This window comes from Poecilia reticulata, chromosome 16 (assembly GCF_904066995.2).
Source record: "Poecilia reticulata chromosome 16, P_reticulata-male-v2, whole genome shotgun sequence".
NCBI lineage: Eukaryota > Metazoa > Chordata > Actinopteri > Cyprinodontiformes > Poeciliidae > Poecilia > Poecilia reticulata.
The window spans coordinates 3,969,069-3,992,872 of NC_088845.1; the positions used below are offsets into that span (position 1 = coordinate 3,969,069).

At 40.8% G+C, this 23,804-nt stretch overlaps 1 long non-coding RNA gene across 2 annotated transcripts; it reads right to left on the reverse strand.

The window, feature by feature from the left end:
• Positions 1-4,451: 4,451 nt before the first annotated feature.
• Positions 4,452-18,397, reverse strand: LOC103477612 (uncharacterized). Of its 2 annotated transcripts, XR_535673.3 has the most exons (4): positions 18,159-18,397; positions 13,730-14,005; positions 8,883-9,137; positions 4,452-5,884 (listed from the first exon to the last, which is right to left on the reverse strand). It is a non-coding gene; the product is annotated as an uncharacterized LOC103477612 (long non-coding RNA). The 2 variants fall into 2 exon arrangements; XR_535672.3 differs by lacking the exon at positions 18,159-18,397 and having other exon boundaries at positions 13,730-15,683.
• Between the last annotated feature and the right edge of the window lie 5,407 nt (positions 18,398-23,804).

Genomic DNA, 23,804 nt, shown 5'->3' on the forward strand with positions numbered 1-23,804 from the left:
CTGTGGGTTTTAAGTGAAGCAATAAACTACCTGCAGCAAGGACTAAACTTAAAGAAGTGTTTCCAATTGTCTGAGGTGAAAGTCTAGTTTGTTTTCTTTATTTGTTTCTTTTGTGCTAATCTAAATATAAATGAGGCAAATGAGTGCAGTGCATTAGATGATGTTACTGAGTAAGAATCAGCCTTATTTGCCAGGTTTGTTCATAAAAACAAGGTATTTGATTTCCTTTCCACCTTGCCCTCATGTAAGACATTTTAAAGATACATTTATAAAAAGGGAAAAATAATATTTTCTTGTTGCATTGGGCTGTTTTGCGACTTCCTGGATGAGTGGTCAGTGTGTTCTTAGAGGCATTTTAGTAAGTTTAACTGTTCCTGTTCTTTGTTTTCTCTATTTGTAGATAATGCCACTTGGAGTCAAAGCCTTAGTTTTTTGTTTCCAAACTGATAAATGCTAATATTTTCATTTTTCATTTGCTCTTGGATTTCTTCAGGTTAATTGCATGATGTGCTTCTTTTTGGGACATTTATTCCTACATCATGTTGTTGTCATTCTGCAAGTCTGGCAACTCTGAGTCAGAGTTGTAAAATTGAATTCAACTTTCCAAAAACCACAATGCATCATAATGATTGGATTGTGGAGCATCACGATGCAATCACTCAATCTTGACAGTGTATCTTATTGTGATGAGTTCTTCCTTTGGTTGAGAGGCCTCCTTGCCATCACCCTAATTTTAGCTCCATCTACAGATTTGTGGTTCCATCCCCAGATAATGATGGGGATGGAACCATCATTATGTGTGTCTACATAGCAAACACATTCTATGTGTTTGCTACAACGGATGCTCTTGTGGCTCCATGTCATCCCTTTCTATTTAATGTTTGTTTTAATGATTATAGGACAGCTTGTTTACAGCTGCAGGTATGCTCACTGTATGTGTTTAACTGGATGCACAAAGACGTTGCTATGGCATCAGAAAATGGGATGGATACTGACTGGACGGTGTATATTTACAATACTCTTCAATACTCTCAGCGCAACATTTTGGCATATTATAAACAAAACCAAGAAATGAAGAATTAAGAAAATGTCTTCTTAAGATACTATAAAAACTGGCGAAACCTCTACATATGTCACTGTGCAAAAAAACAAAAAACAAAAAAACCAGCAGCATCTGGGTGAACTTTTCTGATGAGTAATGTTACAGAGAAGTGGAATATTTGTCAGAAAAGAATATTCAAATTTTAAAATGCAAATCTTGACAGTGAAAAATTGTGAAAGTGAAATAAGCGAGGAAACCAGAAAATTACTTCCATTTAAACGAGCTACTATGGAGTTTTCTTACAATTAACTCTAAAAAGTTCTGTTTATGACTCATCATAGGTGTAATTTTTTGACTTGCAAGAAGCTGGAATGTTTAAAATGGGCTCATGTTGCCCCACATTAAGTCAGAGTATTGAGAAAAAGTTTTCCAGACACAAAGGATGTCTTCTACATATATTAGGCGGCATTACAAGCACTTGTTCGAGTTTTATAGGGTCACATTTGGGTTTAAAAGAAAGGTGGTCCTGTTGCTGTGTTTGGAGCATGATCCCTTCTACGCAGCAGCAGATGAGAAGGCGAGGTTGGTTGTCACCTCGGTTCCAGCATCTGGCCACTGATACGAGTTGATCTTTTTTATTTTTATTTCTGTTTTTGCTTTTTTTGTTGTTTCAAATAAAATACCGTAACAGATTTTTTTTAAAGCACATTAAAGAAAATTTCTCAACATCGCCAAATTGTTCGAAATTGTATTTACTCATTTAGACGCATAATCTACAAATAAATTTAAATCATGTTTTTAACATTGGTTTTTTTCATACCTTAAACATTTTATGTAGCTGTTTTTTTCCTATTAAATCATATTTTGGACAAAATTGGTTGCAAAAAAAAAGACAGCTAATCAGATCTAATCAACTCTATTTGCATATAAATTAATACAGGAGCGATTTTCTCTATAAAATTATTGTTTTCAGTTCTTGAAAATACTGAACAATATTTTCAGCTGAATGTCCATGAAGAATCAAACTGGTAGTGATGAAAGTAATACTTTATGTAAAATGTTAAATTCATTGAGCATTCTAACAATTACTTTCTACACACAAATATAAGTTCACCAGAATGTTAATGTAACGTTAACACAAGTAATGTATCACGCAGCTGACAAACAGTCATGAAATAACAGTTTAAATTATGACATTTCTAGAAAAAATATGACGGCGCAACTGCAACATACAAGTTAAGAACTGCCAAATGAACACATCTGTTATGTATTCTATATTTATCATAAATGAAACATTTGGCAGTACAACATGCTTTTTAAAATAATCTGAGACCGTTTGTCTTTGCTAGACGAGCAGAATGTCCAGTCTGAGACACCAGGTGGCTGTTCACAGAGGTAGATGTATCTCTGTAGAGATGCCCACTTTTGCTAATCACTGGCAGTTCAGCTGTCTGATTGAATGGGAGACATGTTCTGTGTCTTAGCCACTGGCAGCAAACGCATTTCCCTCCTAAATCACACAGAATGGCCTCCTAAGGGCACATTCCTGCATACCAATGATGATTGTTGGGATGTTGTGAAAAGAGCAGCACTCGAGTTCCTAGACCTTGGACATGCACCAGAACCCACCCGCCATTTCCCACTTCTGACGCCCCCCTGCCACCCACCCTTGTGAGTTCCCTCACCGAAGCATTTATTAACATCACTCATCTTGGATGCCAGATCTTCAGTATAATGATCTAATGTCACAGGCGGCCATTTTATGGTTCATGTCAAGAAGAAGACACACCCCATGACTCTTTGAGAGCAGCTCCCTAAAAGCAGGACTTGCAGATTGAAGGATGCCACCAACCGGAAGCTGAAGGAGGCTTTGGTATTTACCCGGAGTCTAAGACAGTTACGTTGTGATATAACATGGCTGCAAATGACAGCCCAGTTGTACCTCGTCACTCTAGCTTGTTCTAGTGTGCTTAACATTGGCACTCAGTTCATTAGGGCCTATTGCACTTGGCTAATGCCACTTGCATCTTGGCAGCATGACAAAAACTGTGAATCAGATTATGAGAGCCATAACGCGGCCAAGAAACACTGAGGGCGAGTGGAGTTGTCACCGAGGACCGGCACCGACTCTCTGGATGTTAACGCCTCCGACATAATGTAATTGCATCCTGCCCTGGTTAATAAGGGCACTGTAATATTTGCATGGGGATGCTGTTTATATGTACAACAGCTCATTTGAACGTGCAGCGTGGCTGTAAACAAGAGAGAACGCCTTGTAAAGCTTTTCCTGCAACAAGCCAGGGATTCAGACAGCCAGGAGGGTGTGTCAGAGCTCCGTTAAAAGCATCGTTGATTAAATTAGCCGAGACTTCATAAAGGAGCGCGAAATGAATAAAAGGAGAGGTACTGTAAAGGGCTTCATTTCATTTGTTTTACAGTGGGATTACCCTTTTTTACATGACAATGTTAATGAATTGTGAGGGTACCATATGTTGATGCTGGCGCATTCACCATATGTGGTGTCAGACAGCAAACCACGCAGGGGAAGTGTTCTGCACGGCACATGGAGGCCTGCAAGGCAGCCGTGCTGCACACACATCATTACAATCAAGGATGAGCGCTACTGTTCTTTCTTTTTCTTCTCTAAGTTAATAGTCTGTGTGCGGATGCATATTAGCTCATTATTCATTTACATAACAACAATGGGGTCAGGATTCTCACAGGCTACTACAGAGAGCATCTTTGCACTGATTAATTTTACACTGAAGGAGGACACATTTCTGCTGTTTTCCACCAAGCTGGTAGCTGGAAACTAACACACACACACACACACACGCACACACACGCACATACACAGTAAAAACACATTTAAATGCCTGACAACATTTGGAAAATGAGCTGATCTCGAAGGAATTTCCAATATTTTTGTTTGATTGTAACACATTGCTTAAACTAAAACAAGTTCATTTGTGAATGCTGCAAGTGAAAAATCACATGAATTAAAGAAGGCTGTCAGGAACTCACTAAATTTAGTTTTATTATTATTTTACATGTGTGAATTCATAGCATTTGTCTTTTACTAGTTATCTATCCACTGCAGCATACTGACCAAGCCCAGTCAAGGAGACCTTATGATGACACATGGCTGATAAAACACACAACCGTTTTATTTCTCTCTAAACGGTCTGCTTGCTAATGGAATGCAAGACAAATAGAAACAACCAAGTCGCATTTTTTCATTGTTTTCAATGTAAACCTTTATTACTATTCTAATACAGATTTGCATACAAAGGCACATGTGGTGAGCACTTATACACAAGTTGCATAAAACAAACATACATCTTCTAAAAAAAAAGAAGCTAATAAGCAGGCAAAGCTAAACAGATAAATTACATTTGCATGTTTTAAAAAAAAAAGCAAGGATATTAAGTGGTACTGATTTAATTATTTCACACCAGAAATCATGGTTTTTATGCCTCTCAACTGATATCAGAAGAGAGACTTTTTTTGCAAAAGATTAAAAACATAATTTCAAGCTTATCCAGGCAGATAAGTAATTGTCTCGAGCACTGGGATGTGCATGATTATCAAAAGAATACATTTTCTAAATTAGGCCAAGACAGTCTCCCCTGAATCAAATGCAAGAGCAGAAGAGCAGTGCATAGATTGTTTAAAGTAATACTTTAAAAGATTTGCATAGATTATCAATCATAATAAAAAAAATAATCCACTTCCCGAAAATTGATATAAAATGAATTAAGCTGCAATGGTACTTGTGTTATTGCACTGGGATCTGTGTGTGTGCATGTGTGTGTGAACAGGAAATTAAGGCAGTGTTTGAAGCCAATGTATTTGTCATGTCTTACCCAAAGATGTATCATTACAGCAGCGCAGGTAACTGTTATGAGGCAAACTAATGTGCCTCAGAGGAAACATACACAGCAGCAATGTTTCACTTCCTCCTGATCAAACACACTACTGCCATCAGGAATATTATATATTTGATTCCACATTTATTCACAAAGTTTTTTTTTCCAGGCTTCAAAATATAATTAGCAATCAAATATGACACACACCTCCTCTAATTCCAGTTTTTACATTTCAAAATTAGGAACATACACTTCTAGATAAAGCACAATTTATCTTGATAACGTATGAAGGAATGTCCATTAAATGTTAGCCCATAAAGAAAAATCCAAAGTGTAGATAAACGAGGCTCTGCCCAAAACAAAACCAAAAAAAACAGACAGAACAGTTGCATAGAGTATAAAGACGACAGCTCTCTCCTTCGCCATTGTGTCAGCCGACACACGGAGCTGTCCAATCGCAGTGCAGTATTATTCACTGCTGTCGTGGGTCTCACATTCACGCGTCTTTTGAGTCCTAGCAACTAAAACAAAACATCAAACTGAACATCAGCGAGGGCTAAAACTCAAATTGAAAGCAACCTAGATAAGGGAGAGCCTAAAATGCACTGCCTGCCTGTATAATATTATGCACAGACATATACAACATACAAAAAATAAATAAATAAAATCAGTCGTAGAATAAAAAAAATCTGCAGCATTATAGTGCTATGCATCATCTTTCTTAGTCCAAAGGCTTCCACAGTCACAGTTCAAAATGATGATTTTGGAGCTAAAGCACCAAAAGGTCTTCACAAAACGTCCAGGTGGGTCAAAGTGTTCCACAGACATGGAAACAAGATCCATCAAGTTGCACACAGACAGCAGCTTCCTTGTTTACAGCAGCTGAATAGCAGCAAGCCGTGAAAGACGAGTCCTGCCGTCTCTCCATTGTGTGTTCTGTCCATTCTGGAACCCCGTGACCACCAACGTTTATCTGCGAAAGGGAAAAAATGACATTAAGATGCAGCTTTGATTCATCTCAGTGAGTCAAAACATACACTGAAGACAATCATGTGAATGTCAGAACAATTATTTGAGACAATGAAAAGTGAATTCCAATAAATTCCAGTTTAGGAGAATCAAAGGATGGCTTGTCTTTTCTTTTAACAAGAACAAAAAAATCACTTACACGGGGTTATTTATTGTGTGACCTGAATCAGGCTGAGGTAAAAAAAAAAAACAAATACAGCTGAAGGGATTGAGGGTGAAGTTGAAAGGCCTTAGCAGGAGCCTGGTACGCTGCAAGCTGCTAATGCAAAGAGGAAGCATGTGACAATCCCTAAGCTAGGCTCACTTGGACTTCAGAAAGCTATGAAACCCACATTTTTGTTTCATTTTCATGCAGCTCAGACAAGCAACTTAAAATCTTACAGAGGGTGAACAAGTTCAAAATAAAGAAACTAACATAGTTGTTCAGCTTATCTGCAGAGATCAACAATCACCGTGCTAATCAACATCACCTGAGCTATTAGCATGCGTCACATTAGCTGTGGCATTTTATACTGCAGTTCTACTCTGAGCACAGCCATGATGGAAAGGGAGGTGAGGTGGGGAGGAGCGGCTGACAGTGGAGTCTGCTGGAATAAAAAGCGGTTTTGGGTATTGGTGTCACTTTGAGTTATTGGCATCATGGTCTTGCTTTGTTGAGAGAACTACAGTGAATAAGCTCGTTAATGGTAAATTTACAGCCCCAGCATGTGGCCTAATAAAATCAGGGGATAGAGAGGATGATGAGAACGATTGTCATTGCTATTTTGTGTGTGTGTTCAGGAGTGTTTGTGCGAGGAGGATGGGAAGTGGGGTGCAGTCAGAGAAAGAGGGGAGAAAAGTGGAAGGCGCCGGTAATTAAGAGTCTAAAAGAGTGTGAGAGAGGCACACACCCTTCAAAGCAAACTTTGCGCCTATATTCCCCTCTTTTTTCTATGAACCCCCCATCCCTCTTCACTCTCGCTTGCTCTTTACTTGTCTCTCCTCACTGAATGAATAGCTACCACAGTGCCATGGTGTCCCATCTAGCAACACCCCCCCTGCATCCTCTTGCCTTTCTCCACAGTCCCCCCTTCAGCATGACTCTGAATAGGGAGCCGAATTGAGCAAACAGTCGGGCTGTCAGCTCAATAGGAGGTCTGGCCATGAACTTGAAGTCCTTCCCAGGCCCCCAGCCTCACATTAGGATGGAAGGGGTTGTGATGTTTGAGGAGACAAGAGGAAGGAGAGGATGGTGGTGATGGGGGGTTATAGCCAGACTTTTTGGGGGCCCCCATGTGCCAGTGTTGGGGAGACCCCTGACACAGAGTTTCCCAACGCTGGCGCTCTTGCTGGAGCAATGGGGGTTGGGTGCCCCAGCTGCCTGCAGAACCCTCCCCTCCTTCTATAGCACTCAGTCTGGGCAGGAGGGGTTGACGGTGGGGTTGATGCAGACAGAACACTGTCTGCACCCTGCCAAAGCTCTTCCAGACCCACTCTCTCTCACACACACACATACACAGGAACAGAGATCCAGACACAAGCTGCTGGCTGTGCCCACCCCCTCTCCTCAATCAACTCACGGGCCTCCCAGGCTTCTCATCATCTCATTAGCCAACGCCAGCCACTCCACTGTCTACTGTTTGCATTGTTTTGGGCTCTGCATAATTTACACAGTAAATTGAGAACTGCCCCTTCCCCTTTTGCTCAATCTACCACCTGTTTATGGAGGCAGTGATTAGTGCACCCAGTTTGACACAGTTACCAAAGAACTTATCAGCCAAGCCAAGCAACACTTGAAGAAGCAGCCTTGTCCAAAATGACCTAATTTGAGAACTGTTGATGTCTAATATTTAGTTTGTTAACATTTAGAAAATTATGGAACAAAAGTTTATAAAACGGGTAAGAGATTTTTTGACACACTTCAGTGAATTGATTCTTAAGGGTTTACATAGGGTGCACCAGCACCCCTCAGAACCCCATTAGGGATGGATGGATGGATGGATGGATGGATGGATGGATGGATGGATGGATGGATGGATGGATGGATGGATGGATGGATGGATGGATGGATGGATGGATGGATGGATGGATGGATGGATGCTTTCCTGTCTTTTCATCTTCACCTTTATGTAGTGCAACCGTTACTGGTAGGCAATTGAAGCGCCCTACTGTAAAATTAGTACAAGTTAGCACTGATCTCCACATTACAGACACAAACTAAGAAGGGTTTCTTTGCAACCAGGACAATGGTATACATTGTTAAATGATTGGCTGCCTAACTCAATTAGCCCAGCTGACACTAATTGGTGTTTTGGTTAAAGCCGTTTTCAAAGTTGGGAGCTGCCTAGTTGAAATAATGTAACAAGTTTGCTCATTGAGAACAATACATGAGTTGTCTAACAGGACTCAAATACTCGTTACTTGCTTTGAGTGTTTTCAGTATTATTGAACAAATATTTTATTCTTGATCAATATATCAAGAATATAAAATCCACTTAAACTAACCTAGATTTTATGCAATTCTTGTAAGTAGCACCTTCACAAACCCTAACCTGCTCCACTGTATGAAGTCTATACTGTACTTGCGTTGCATTTCCAAAATGGCAGCTTTTTTCTTGTAGGTGCGTGCAAGAGAGGATGGCATGGCAATCCCCAAACAGGAAAATAAAACCTGCCTCTTCAAGAACAGATGCCCACAGCCTCTTGAGAGAAGCATTGAGAGCAGAGTGATATAGCACACATACAAAACATGCTCAATGCGCATCAACTCACCCTCCCTGCCCCCAAATCAGTGCTCTACGAGAATTGTTAATGAACAAATCGGTGCAAATTAAAACAGAGACTGTATTCTAGTGGCGAATGGGACCGAGGGTAGTGGGTGATAGAGGAGGCTTGAACGGAGTGTCAGGGTGATGACGGCAAGAAAAAACACAACAGCGGGCACAGTGGGCTTGGTCTGTTACCTGCAGTGACTGGTCTTTCCACTTCCATTTTATGCCAGCGTTGCTCTAAGATGGTGGCGTGGGCTGCATTTCGCTGTACAGGAAAAAGGGGCAGTCTGCTGAGGATCGAGTGGAGGAGAAAGAGAAGAGGAGGAGGTGGGAAGAGGCGATGCAGAAGAGGGCGATGAGAGAGGGAGGGCACAATCAACAGCAACCCCTCCTCCTCTTCTGTTTTCAGTCTTCTTTTGCCATCTTTTCTCTATGTGGCAAGGTACCCTGCAAAGAGAACAGGGACACGGGGTGTTACAGGTAAATGTTAACAATGTAGTTAAGCCATCAAAACAATTATGGACAGTTTTACAGAAGCATATGAACCAAGTTATGCATACACACTAATGCATGCATACGCACACACACACTTGCACATGCACACACACACACCTTTTCATGTCTGTTCTCATGGTACAGTCTGCCCCTGAGCATGCAAATGACTTTCATTATGCAAATGCATGCAAATCAGATCCAACCATCTGAGAATCAAGGGTGGGAAAGGAAAAAAAAAAACTCGACACAGAGACTGAATGAAAGAATGAAAGGGAAAAAGGGACGAGAGAAAAATCCATTTGAGTGGCAGGAGGCTGCGCGATAGGTAAACGATCTGTGGAAAACAACAGTCAGCGAGCACAGTTAGTCTCTTTTATTTTGTCTATGATGCATTTTTGTTCAATTTTTACTCCAGTCTCATCATTCTGAAGGAAGTGTGTCTTACATTCATTGACACTACCTTACTTAAATTCAAGAGCACAGATGGCATTCTAAATTGTTGTCAACCCACTCTCGTGACAATTGTAGTCAAGCACATGTGGAACTATTTCTGCATGTTCAACAACTGTATAATTATACAGGTTTTCAGTTTATGCAGACAACAGTTCAGCTAACCTGGAATTTTTGCGGTTCTTGTTTTGGTAGCCTTCTTAGGTAACTCATAGATTGCACTCTCAGTTTGAAAAGTCTGGCTGTAGCTTTTCTCATAATAAGATGCTCTGCGTCTATGTCTGCATGGTGCAAAATAATAAGCATGAGAAGCTTAAAGCAAGCCATTAGCTTCGAAGCATTATTAGCACCACTACACACCAGCATATGTGGCTACCAGATGAAAGGACTTCATTCTTAATTGTTTTGAATCGGCATCTGTTTTGCCATAGACTTCTATAACCCACACCTGCACATGTAAACTTGAGAATGTAAAACCCTGCTGGCACAATTAAGTCAGCTTTCTAAGTTCAACATTCACACGCAGGTGGAGGCTGTACCTCACAGGTTTAGCAGCAAAGTTTGTGACCCCTTTTTCAAGGTAATCAACAAAGAAAGCAGACATTTTGCTCATACTCTAAGCCCAGCAGAAAAAGGATCTTCCATTAGCTAGCAGAGGAGGGAGCATGCTTTTGTTTCTGGGTATCAGAGGAGGAAGGCTACATCTGAAACTAGAATGAAGTGGTGAAACCAGGGGTGACTTGGAGTGTGAGAGAGTTGAGGTGGGTAAGCTGGGAGGGAAAGGACTACAGGGGTGGGGTACTGCTGAATGATGGCAAACCTCTCCTAATTGGCACTTGACATTTTTTGCCATTGGCACTGGAGTGGGCCAGCTTTCAAGCCCTCTCTGGGTCCTTGTTGGAAAAGTGCCTTATGCAAATATGGCGAATGGGCTCTATTGTGAAGCCGCTGATATTAACAGCTCACGCAACAATGAAATTGTGTGCTTACTCTGGACACGTAGGTGTGTGAGAGAGAGCTAGACAATAGCAACCAGAGCAGCTTCTGTCTGAACAGACCCTCTATCGGATGCTTTGCCAAGTCATTTCAGCAGAATGGGCTTTACAGAGGCTCTCAGTAAAAGCTTTATTAATGACTGAAACAAACAAATGCACACACTGTTTTCCTCTGGCTCTGAAAGTGTCTCGTATTTGTAGTGTTCCTGAATGGTTTGATTTATTTTCATTGAATGTACTGAAAGTGTGGACAGGAAAGGACTAACTCCCGTTACGAAAACAGTGAAACTGAAGCTTCGCCAGTGCCGTGCCACCCTTCCATAGTTGGTTGTTCTCTATATATCCACTTCCTTTGGGTCAGTACTGACATAACAAGAATGCCTTTGGAGAAAAGTCAGCAAATCATATTAATCAAACAGCAACAGCTAAATGTACAAGCAAAGCAAAGCCTTACTCTGTGGACAGAAACAACAAATGCACATTATGCAATACTTTCTTACTCAAGAAGGTTTGGATTATTAGTGCCGTTTGAAGAGACAGTGAAATTTTTCCTCTTTCTCTGTGTCCCATCGGGGAGGCAAACAGAGCATCGAGTCAGACAACAGCAGCTACCCTCCGTGTGGTCTGAGCTCAGTCAAAGTACACCTGTTACTGCCAAGTTGCCAAACTTAATCTCCTTTGTCTGGTGAGGCCCATTGACTTTGCAACTGCCTTAGATACATTCATTTCTCTGTGAGCATAGAGGGGTGGAGGGACTGCCAATGTTGGGAGAAAACAACAAGGTCTGGCTTTGCCCTCTGGCCCAACAGTGAAGCCATTTTCCAAGCCCTGTTGGTGTGTTCCATCAAGAGAAAGGGAGGAAGAGAAAAGGGGGCAAGAATCACTGGGTTGTATTCAGAAAACTGTCTGGCTGCTCGGACCCGGCAGGCCTGAAAGGAAGGAAAGGGGGCGCATTGTCCTTTGGTGACAAGTGGACTAGCTCTATTGACTGTAAAGTCTAGTGGCGTGGGGGTGAGCGGGACTATATCACAATGGCTGTTTTTCTAGTTGACACTTAGTCTAAATCTGCTTGCCTAGTGCATGAAGGCTAAGACAAACCCATCACCCACCTCCCTCTTTTTCCTCTCCCTGCCTTTTTTTCCCTCTCCATCATTTCTCTATGCTCCTTCTTTCTATTTTAGACAATACCAAGGGACATAGAAAAAAGAGAGCAAAGGCCCTAAGGTGGTTTTTCAGGAACTCTCCCTTTTCCACACCATTTTCAGGGAAGCAGAAGCTAAGATAGTCTCTTCTCTGTGGTCCCAGTGTGAAGTGTTAGTGATATAACTGTGCCACACACAAAGCAAAGAACAAAGCTTTTGCACCACTACATGTCTCTCCCAGGGCACTGCTTAGGGTAAAACCACAATCTGTCAGAGTTTGGTCTCCATTTAGTCTAACACTGCAACTGACCCAAAAAGTGAGGCAAAGTAAAAAGCTCTGCGATGTTAAAGAGTAAGTGGGGATATGGCCTGGTATGTGATCAATTAATGCAAAGTACATCAGTTTAGACTTGACACCTGGAATAATCTTTACAGTGTGTGCAGATCAAAGCCATCTAATGCTCAAAAGTCTACAGAAAATCTTATATATGGTGGCTTCATAAGAACAACAAAGAAGAGAATAAGACACAACCTTGATGTTCAACAATAGGATGTCTGTGGCTGTCATTTCTCTCAAGAACATTGTTCCTCTACAGAAGCAGTTGAGCAGAGAGCTCAAATGTCACACTCAGCACCCGCAATGCAGCACGATGGCAAACACAACTCTGGGGCTTAAGTTGATTGACGTTGCAAGGTAAGGCTTGGCTGTAAGCTTTCAGGTATTTCACTTCAGTCATGCACAACTGTTTAGAATTTATACCATATCAAGCTGAACATATCCAAACCCAAGGGGATCTTTCAGCTAAAACCTGTTGTAACAGCAAACCACCAAGTTAAATATGTATTACACTTTGAGTTCACTTAGAAAACTGGCACAGAGACCCAGGAAATGGTCCTCAGCATCTTTTTTCAGCAGGGATGATCCTTTGACTTTGATGGGCAGAACAGAAATCACACCTTCAATCAGCCATCAGTAGCCTTGAAGTTGAAGATCTGATTGACCAATTACTCCTCACCACGAGCTCCACCGCAGAACCTTAAGGCTGAGATTGTTCTCCTTCACTCACTCGTGGATTTCGCTGGGGGTTCTTTCTGCTTGATTGCCCCTGGACCACTCCCCTTGTGAGTTTTACACGCACACACATCAGCATCCTATCAAGCTTTTCCACATGGTAGCACCTTGTGGAATACAGGCCCATTCAAAACTGTGCCAACTGTCACGTCAAATCAAGCAACAGTCAGGACCCTAAATTAAACATCTTTTCAAGCAAAACATTGAAAAGGGAAGGTGAAAAGGAGAAAGAAATCAACATTGGATAACTTAACAAAACGGGCCTCAAATAAATTCTGGTATTTGCGCTTAGGTTCCAGCAGGACACTGGAACAGCAGATTACCTCTGAGGGAGCATTCTTAAGTCACACAATCACATCTATGCTGGAGCATATGTATAATTCATAGCACCATATGCAGCTCCAATGATATTAAAGAGCCACATTTTTTCCACATTGCATGGTCACTTCATGCCAAAAATGGAAAAAAGTCACACTTAAATTAATGGGCACAAATGAACAGACTATTTACCAAATTAACAAACAAACTCAATAACCCAGTGCAGAGTTTTTAAAAGACTTGTTGGAGTTTACTGGCTTTGGTAAATCTGTAAGGGTCTTTTTCTCCAAGCCATGTGATACCAAAGCTAAGCTCCTGCATACAGCCCTGCACACAAGGATCATGGGGCTTATTAGATTAATAGTGATTCTGTTGCACCAATCTTACTTCTATGGGTCACTGCCACTAGCTGCAGTAAAATACACAAAATCTACAGTGCAATATCACACTTATTACAATTTACTAAAGGGAAAGTTCTCTGAAAATGTGAAATTGGGTTAATTTGTAGACAAAATGTTGTACTTGCTTTAAATGACAGAGTACATGGAGAAACTCCTTGGTTCTTACCTTTATTTGATGAACGATCCATTCCCCTTTAAAATGCAGTCCATTTTTTCTCAAGTTAAACTTCTTCTTATGTATTTTAAAATTTTTGATGAAAGGAGTCACTTTGGGTCTTGATGCCTTTCCAGGAGTGTAATGGGATTCTTGTTACTTTCGGTTATCTAGCTTTATGAAGAATGTACATCACTCATACAGCTAGATAACCAAAGATAACAATCAACCCCTAAGGCTACCCATCCTCTTAAACCACAGGCCAAGAAACATGGGCCAATATCTCACCTAAAGACAGATAGGAAAAATGTTAACAAACATATATGTATAGTTTTTAAAATTGTATTATTTCACCAATAACAAACTGAGTAAAACTCTATGCCACGTAACATATTCTAAGTGATACAAATCAAACAACTGTTAACTCCAAGGAACAAAAATGTTAGTCTTCTGGCTTGAGCTCTTCTAATTATCCTTCAGCTCTCAGCATCCTTTAAATGTGCTGACCTCTCATTTTATGATGTCACCAGGTTGCCTGTATCCCGCCTAAAATCCTCTCAACCAATTGGAAACCTCCCTTTGTCCACTAAACCCATTGATTGGTTTGGGGTATATCAAAAACCCTTCATGTCAAACAATCAGCAAGATGCACCAATTAAAACACAATTGCACCAGTTGTCAAACCAGTTCATACTGGCAATGGCTCCAGTCTTCCTTTCTCCGGTCTGGCGCCCATCCCTACGGTCAATCTGCAATGCCCACTGAGTGGCTCTATGGGAGTGTGATGGCTTCAAACAGCACCCCCCGCAATGACCGAAATACATTTTTAAATTAAAAGAAGATCCTGGCTGTTTGACTACAAAAGAAACTGGTTTGTCTTCATTTACATTATCTGATGCCAAAGCAGTTGGCCGACGCTCGAGGGTGGTGCCTCAGGGAGGACATTAAGGTTTAAGGTCCATGGGCACAAGCATAGCAAAAATGTCTTCTCCAGATTGAAGAAATGTGCAGTTGCTTTCTATTCAGTGTGCAAATAATAATAATTTTTATGTAAAAAAAGAAAGGAAAAGCTAAACAGACATAGATACAAAAAAGCATCCCCACATAAAGACAAAGCTGCACAACATACAGGCACACATTCATTTTCACACATGCCGTGATGGCACATGGCACGAGGCCCCATCTAATTAAAGCTGCTCTGTGTGCCCAGATCTCTGTTGTTGCAGGCTCCTCCCCACAAAGCACCAGCTCCAACTGAAGCTCTATGATTAGTGGCGAAGAAAGAGACGGACTGATGGAAAAGAGAAGAGTATAAGGCACAGATTATTCTTCCCAACAATTAGAGCAACCCTGAAGATTTTTGACCCAACTGTCAATATGCAGAAATTATCCCAGACACTTACATGCCTGTTCACAAATGATCGATTTTCCAGACATTGTTGGTTCCCCAGGTTAGGTTCTGTTCTGCTGTGTTCTGAAAGCATGTGGCGTTTTTAAAATTGGATTTTTATGCCATTTGGCGGAGCATATTTTTTAAGGTGATTTATGTCCACGCACAAGGACAAAGCAAGGCCTTTGTACGAGTAAAATAATATCCCGAGTCACTGAATGCAGCTTGACTGACAGACAGACACACACACCACACACACACATGCATACAAGCATGCACACACATGATGAGTACACACACATGTTTAACACATAATTACTCTTAAAATGAATACAGTAAATGCACTCATGCCCCACACAAAAACACACGCACACACACGCACTCCTGCAAGAACACACACACACGCACTCCTGCAAGAACACGCACATTTTGAGTTTAAAATTAGAATGAAGTCCAATTAAAATCTAAAAATATTATATTGTTGATAAACAATATTGGGTAGAATTTAAAGTTTCTGTTTTAGATTGATTCCAATCCTTTTAATAATATGATTATTTCAACATTTTAATTATTAATAAACAATTTATTTTTATATTCTGTTTTATTTAATTAAAAACAGTTAGAGGCTGTGCAAAAATTTTAAGGATTTATTTTGTTAATCCTGCTTTAAATATACATACACCAAACTAAATAACATTTTATGTTTAAGGTTTTGCTAATAATATTTTTATTTACATAGTAAATGCAACTTTCAACATAAATTTGAGAAGTACGGGTTGTTTATTCAAAGGTCTTGTAATGCAATCCCTTAAAAATTCATATTAAATTATTTCATTATTTATTTACTGAATGAAGATTCAAAGCGCCAATGGAAATGAGGTTTCCTGCTTTCTATCATTTAAACAAACCTAATCAGGCAGTGCCATTGGCCAAGACGTGTATGACGTCAGTAATTTCGGCACCTCTAATTGGGAAAAAAATGCAAATAGTGCAGAGCTGATTAGCGGGAAATGAGTTCCTATTATGAAGCCTCGCTGGTTCTCATCTGGTTAAAGCCACATGATTTATTCTGAATCAATTTAAAGTTAAATTCTCAGAGTGACTGCTGCAATTACAGTGGAAGTTTTACGCTCATAACAAATAATTTTATGCACATTATTAATCATTATTTAAATACAAATACAGGAATTAGACGCAGAGTAGAGGCTGAGATAAGAAAAATCTGTTGACACACACTTTTGTTTTCTCTGCACAGGCTATAGGAGTGTGTGATGCTCCCAAAGTGTGTCTAAAAGAGAAGAGATGGCCGATTCATATATTTTGTGGGGAAAAAAAATGTACAATCAACAATTTATTATTATTTTTTAAAATCATTTATTTGTTTATTTATTTATTTTTATTTTTTGCATTACGAGGCAACATTGTTTATATTTTTGCTAAAGTAACAGCACGTATTTTGCCTCTAAAACATTCTAATACATGTAAAGCATGAGAACAAACGTACTGATATGTCTAAAACTATTGGGTTTTTTTCTCCTCTTTTATTCTTGTAATTAATCCAGGCAGATTTCAGAGAACATTCCAGCTGCTAACAGGAGCAACTGGGTACATTTATCTGGTACCGATCATCTAAAATGTGACTCATGTAACGCTGAAGAATGACCTTTGACGAAAAGCTGCGATCATTTTGTTTTTGAAACAAACACACGCTTTTATTGCAGTCTTTATCCTATTAGAGCGGTCGATGCAAAGCTCTTTAACAAAGCTGGGCCTTAAAAAGGTCTGGAGCTGCTGGTTTATTAGCGCAGCTCATTAATGCTGCTGTTGTTAGTTTTTTCTATAATATGACACACAGTGGGCGCTGCAACATCAGATCTCTAACATCCGCGGACGCACGCAGGTTCATTCTTTTCTGTCCGTGTGGTTATTGGGATTTATGTTTTGCTGTGCACGAAATGCGTTTATAAAATTCTTTGCTTAATTATTAAATTAAACCAGACATAATATTCTTATGAAACGTAGCATTCTGTTTCCAGATTCAGCCTCAGTCTGTTTGATTGCACATATATTATCATGTTTATCACGGAAAACGTTTCATTCATATTCTTCTTTATTATCAGCGTTCAAGTTTTTTGAAACCTAAGGCGCACACGTGTCCACGGCGCAGGCCTGTCCACGGATCACACGTGTCCACTGGATATGTGGCCTTGTGAGTTTTTATCCACCAACTATGGGGATGTGAACGCCGCCACTTTGTCTTATTACGCATGCACTGCAGGTCTGTCTGCTGATAAATCCTCACATCTGTGCCACATGGGCGCACAGGGTCCGTGCAGGGCTCAGTGTGGGGAAAAAAGGCACCATATTGTTTACCGTTTTTGCCCAGATTTAGTAGGTCTGCCTCGATTATGGGGCTTTGGTTACTGGCACATGCAGCTTTTGCTGAAGGAGTGACCCTGCTAAGCATTTGGAGGTGTGATAGATGAAATCCAGGCTGAAGTGCATGTTGGCGTCTCTGAAATAAGATTGTGAAAAACAATACGTTTTATTTCAAATTGAATACCAATGACACTTCCAATTAGAAGTTCTTACACGGTTCCATCTTAACATCCTAACCCAGAGGAAGTTTTTAGCATTTTGCTGTGACATCTCAGAGCCCGTGCCATATTCAATATGCAATCTAAAAATTGCTTGTATGAATCATTTGAATTATCGCCCTATATCTTTTCACACTGAACATAGAGCATCACATGGACAAACCAATGTGTTGCCAACTTGCAACAGCTTCCATCACTTCTTTAATTGCATCCATCAGCCCATCACCATGAAGCTAACAAAGACGTAGAGACAAACTGATGCATTTAAATCCGGTGGTCTGCGCTTGTATTCGCCTGATGTTACATCCGGTCTAAAGACGCATGCTGCTCCATTATGTGTGCAGACTGGCGACGTACGCGGCGCTGATGCAAACCCGCTCTCCTCCATCATTTTAACGGATATCCTGCAGAGCTTTCCACCTTGGCGAAATCAAAGCTGATATTTCATACTCACGCCGCTGAACGCGAGCCGCTGCGGGATCCGCTCCTCTCCCAAACCGAGCAGCGAGCGTCTCGGAGGATGGAGGCGAAGTGATTCGCCGGAGGCTGGACCGCGCGGTCTTCATGGCTGCGGCTGCCAGTGACGTCTCTCCGGCTTCATCCATTCAGCTTCTCTCCAGCGGGTTTTCCCCCTGTTTTATTATCGTCCCCATTATTTCATGTCGGAGGTGGATCTCGTCTTCACTCCCCCCTCCCCCTCCTCTCCCTCCCTCTCTCTGTCCGCGCCGCTCCGCGCAAATCGCCATTCCTCACTTCGTCAGATGCGTTATGAACTTAAAAGATTCCGGCTCTAAAAACATATAGCACCACAGACAGAAGGCCCTCCCCTTTATGACACGATGCAGGTCTGTTTTTTTTTTTTCTTGTCTCCACCCTCTGAAAAAATGAATGCAAGCATGAATAAGCATCTCAAGTTATCAGAATCCATGAGACTAATAATCAAATTAAACTTGCATTCCTCATGATGCCACGTTTTAGAATAAACCAAGATCACTGCGGTATATTACAATATAAAGATTAAATAATTTCTCTAAATATGCACAATAAGCACTAGAATCTTAATTCATTCCCTAATTACGCACAAAGCCGCTCAGTTCAGCACATCTCTGCCCCCTTATTGTGAGCCTATTTGGGACTTTCTCGCAGCCCATCAAGTGCGCGATTTAGAGCCCCGTTTTGGACCATGTGGGATTATAAAAAAGTTTCGTGTAATCTTGTGTGGCTACCAGTATTCGTTTGACACAAAGCCCCCGGCAGAGGCTGCGGCCTGCGGCTTCCTGCGCCTGGATAAGTGCGCACATCCACCGTCCTCATTGTCCGCGTCTTTAATACGTAGGAGTCCAGGAATGTGACCAAGGGGGTGAAGACCGTGCAAATCAGCTTTTACTGTCACCGCCGGGCCCCGGGTCCGCAGACAAGAGCCAAGAAAGGGGGTCTGGGTCACTTGATTATCATAATAATCAGATCGCGGGGATAAAAATCTCCTTTGAATAAATTACTGCTTCAATAGGAGGCGCGACTGCCAAAGAGACAACTTTGTCAGCCCCTCGGTTTGTTGTCGGGGGTCTCTCTCGCTCTCTCTCCACTTTTCTTTCTTTCCAAATTTTGGACGCTTTCCTGGAGATCAAACTCTAAATACGGCTACTGTTTCTGCGCTCCCCTCCTCTCGCCCCTCGCCGATGCCTGGTTACCGAGCCTGAGCAGGCAGGCAGGTTCCGAGCTCCCCTTGGGAAAGCGGGGTAGCGCTGGCTAATGGGCTAAGGAGCGGGCACAATGGGCTGTACACCAACCATGCGACCCCCTCCCCTCCTCACCCCTCATCACTTCTCCTCCCGTCATCAACCCTCTCTCTTCTATCCACGGGCTGCATGGGAACCCGGGCACCGAGGTGCACCAGGGGCCGCTCCCCATTGTGGTGGCACATCCCAAGTTCATTAGCACCCATCAGGCCATTCCTGCAGGGCATGGCGGCAAGCCTCCCCCCCCACTCCCCCTGCACCAAGACCACCACCCTCTCCTCCATGCTGTCAACCCTGCAAAGGCCCGGGTTCCTGATGCAGTTCTTGTGTTTCTAGATTGAACATTTCTTGTATTTTAACTGAATTAATCTGCAGGATTAAAAGCTTTATGCTGCAACAACTCCCCCCACCCCCAACCCACAAGTTCAAGTCTTTTTCTGAGATCTGGGCTGCAGACATTTCAGCAAACAGAGCAGAGCTTCAACTTCCATCATTGCTGAAAAGGGTATTTTATTATTCAAAGGTAAAATAATGCAAGACTTTAACAATTCAAGAATTTCAAGCAAGAATGTTCAATGTCAATGCGGTTTTTAAAAAATCATCAACATCAGAGTTGGCCCAAGGCACAAGTGAACAAAGCTGCTGCACATGTTCCTGAGGCCAGCAGGAGGGGGGGCACGTGACTTCTCACAGAATATACAGATATCAAGACTTTACACTCGTAGATACATTTGTCAAGATCTCAAAAATTCACTTCCAATGTTTATGAGTAGAGCATAAACAAAGTCAAATAATAAAGGGATTCTAAAGAACTGATGAATGCTGTTACTGCTAGACAGTTTTACAGAGGAAGTACAATATTCAGAAATACTTTATTGCTGTTCGCTTAGTCATGTTTGGTTTTTTGTCTGAGCTTCAATCCCATTCCATGCATAACTTCAATCTTATCAATAAAGAAATCCCAACTGGCTCCTCTTTATAACTCCACATTGAAATGTTCTAGAAACAACTGCCAGACCAAATCAGTAAGTCACAGAAATAACTTTTTCTCCACAATTTATTTACTGATGTTTCATTAATAAACAATTTAAACTGTAATTGGGGTCCCAAAGCAATTGATGCATTGGACCCACATTGTATGGGGTTCAAGACCCCATACAATCTCAGAGTTCCTCTGTTTGACATTAACACACACTCATTATCGGCAGCAGTGCATTAAGTATAAATATTACTAAATCCATCCAAGAATATTTCAAATAGTTTCAAGGTCAAAGACACTGAATAAATTGCTTTCTATTATTCTGTTACAGTTAAATTTATATTTGAAACCTGAACTTCAGCAATTCTGTGTGTGACAGCAATCTAGTAAAACATTATGATGCAAAAAATACGTAATTACTTTAAGAATTCAGATATTTAAATGTAAGTCTCTGGTTCTGCTTACAACAGAAACAACCAATTAAAGTTAGCAAAATTTTGTTAGATCCATTATTGATAAAATTAGAAAAAAATAACCAAAGATAATTTCTCCACCAGTCACAATTGTTTTGATTTATAGAAAGATAATTATTGAGAATGTCTGGTTGAGATGTTTTCTGTTCAGAATAAATAAATAGTACATAAATAGTTCAGAATATAGTAGATTATGTTCAGGGTGAACAGGTCTGTCTGCAGCAGATGTGCAAAAATCTATGACGGAATTTCGTTCATGCAGATGATTTCGTACACAAACGTGAATCACTGGCAGCTGAACACAGGTGGGTTGAAAAAATGGACCTGATAACATACTAATGCATTAAACCAAAGAAGCAGCAAGAACAACATTCACATTATCTGACAATCTTAATTCAAAAGATGTGTAATAAAGAAAATGCTTTCATGGAAAGCAGAATCCTTTATCATATATTCTGTATTTTTATTTAAACTGCATGTTGACATGACTGCATTTTCCTATGTTCAATGTGCCTTTTTTCCTTTTTCCACAGGTGTTAGTTTTGTTTAAATCTGGAGCTCAGATTGTGTGTGTGTGTGTGTGTGTGTGTGTGTGTGTGTGTGTGTGTGTGTGTGTGTGTGTGTGTGTGTGTGTGTGTGTGTGTGTGTGTGTGTGTGTGTGTGTGTAATAAAGCAGACGGATACATTTACAGCCCACACACAGTCTACAACGAGCTTAAAAACCTCCTGAGTGAGCCAGCTCAGCTGCTGACCGGCATGTAAAGAAAGCAGCATGAATGAGAGCAGGAGAAAAAAAAACACCAAAAAGAGGAAGAGAGAATGAAACGCAACAAAAACAGACAACAAAAACAATATTTCATGGTCCAAAGCCTTTCTGATTCAGCACCATGACAATATTGTTGATGTGTTGGTTTTATTGTTTTTTTTCTCTGATTGTATCCTGAACTCATGAATGGAGGACCATTTTCTGCAGGAAACACAAGAGATCTGTACATATATTTTCAAATTTGATATAATAGAACGCAGATCAAAAATAGCATTGAGTAATTTTCTATCAAGAAATAACAAAAGCAATAAAAATAATTCACAGTTTTACTTTTATTGCAGTAAAATTTGTATTAGTCATCCCCATTTTCATTGTTGTGAATAATTACAAAAAGGCCAACATTCATCTTTAAAAATTGCTATGGAAAACCATCTAGGAGTTTTTATCTCCTTCATGTCTTCTGATGCAACCATCAGATATTTTAAATTCACAATGAATCCATCTGCAAACATTCAACCTTCGTCTTCTGAATAAATGCCATTCAGCGTGCTCAGAACTGATCCTCATTGTCGCCTCGCTTCACATTCACATGCTTGCTTCTAAAGAAATCAGCTTCACTGAGCATTGTGTTTAATTAAATAGTAGAGTGTTAAAATTGCAACATAAAGCATCAGAACTTTCTGCAGGCGATGCATCACAACATGAACGAGCTCGCAGAGGTGGAAAACATTCTGAACACAGCAAACTGCCTGAGATCATTCATTTTCTTTGCTTTGTTGTCATGGAATGCATTGCTTGAATACAGAGAAGAGGGAAAGGAAGTGGTTCTTATTGTTTTCAGAAATCCCTCTGCAAAAATAAACCAGAGCCTCGATGCCTTTGATTCAAACAAAGAAGCATGACATCATCTTTAAAACTTGCCTTTTTCACTTTTTATTTCAAACATTTCCTCCATGTTATTATTGGGGGCTTCGTTTTTTACCATGAATCCTCCCTCGCTGTCCTGAGTCAGGGCTTTCATTTTAAGGTATTGCTACCTGTTGTGCATGTCCCACACTTAAACTGTTGCAGCTCTGCTTCAGCATCTCCCAGTTTAACATCCCAGCATCCCCAGTACACGAGTGTCCCGGTGCCAGAGACGTGCTCAGCAACTCAAAGCTCCAGATCTTTTGTCCAACCAAATCTGCCCATATTGTTGCAGCTCTGTGGGGGCCAAACAACCTCGTTGTGCCAAACCAGACAGACCCACCACCACCACCGCCACACACACACTCAGACACTGGTACAGACACACATGCACACCGCACCACAGCTCAATGAGCAGTGGTGTGGCTTTAATGTGGAAGAATAATCTGAGGTCCAACTGTAACAGCAACAAGTCATTTTGTTTTTATTTTTGAAAACATTTTTATTAAAAAATGATGTCATCCTAAATTATATTTTCATATTGTTTTACAAGATAAATATTTTTTTTCACTAAATTAAAAGATGAGTGATTTTTGAATTTTGATGAAAAGCTGAAATGCTCGCGCATGCTGCCTCTATCATGTGCTGCCATTTTGCATCTCCGTTGTGCTTGCAGAGGCTGCAGCCTCTGACAGGCAACACTGAGATGCGGATCATCAGACTCACCTTCAACTTGGCTTCTCATCCAAGTTCCTTTCAGTTTTAAGAAGCAGAAAAACCACAAACCCTCAGGCAGCTCGCAGGGCTTCACTCCCATTTAGAAATATATCTGAAAATAAAACGGTCTGCCATCGATGTCATGCAGAAAACGCGGCCTGATGAAAACAAACAAAACAAAGTCTTCCGGATTTTCCTCAAAGCTCCATCTGGATTCCTGTCGGATGAGCAGCTTGGAATAAAAGAAACGTCCTCTTTTGTTTTATGCTGAAATGCAGAGACAAAAAGATGCATCCTGCATCCAGAAACAAAAAAAAGAAAAGAAAAAAGAAACATGGCGGGTTGAGAAATCTCCCACGCCACAGTCATTACGCCTGCAATTAGAAAGCCATTTGCATAAATGCAAATGAGTCAGAAATTCGTGTCTGCACTCAAGGGAAACGAGCTGGGATTTTATCCCCCCATTTTTGTCTTTTTTGTGTTCCTTCACGCGTTGTCTCTGCACAGGACTGACTTTTCA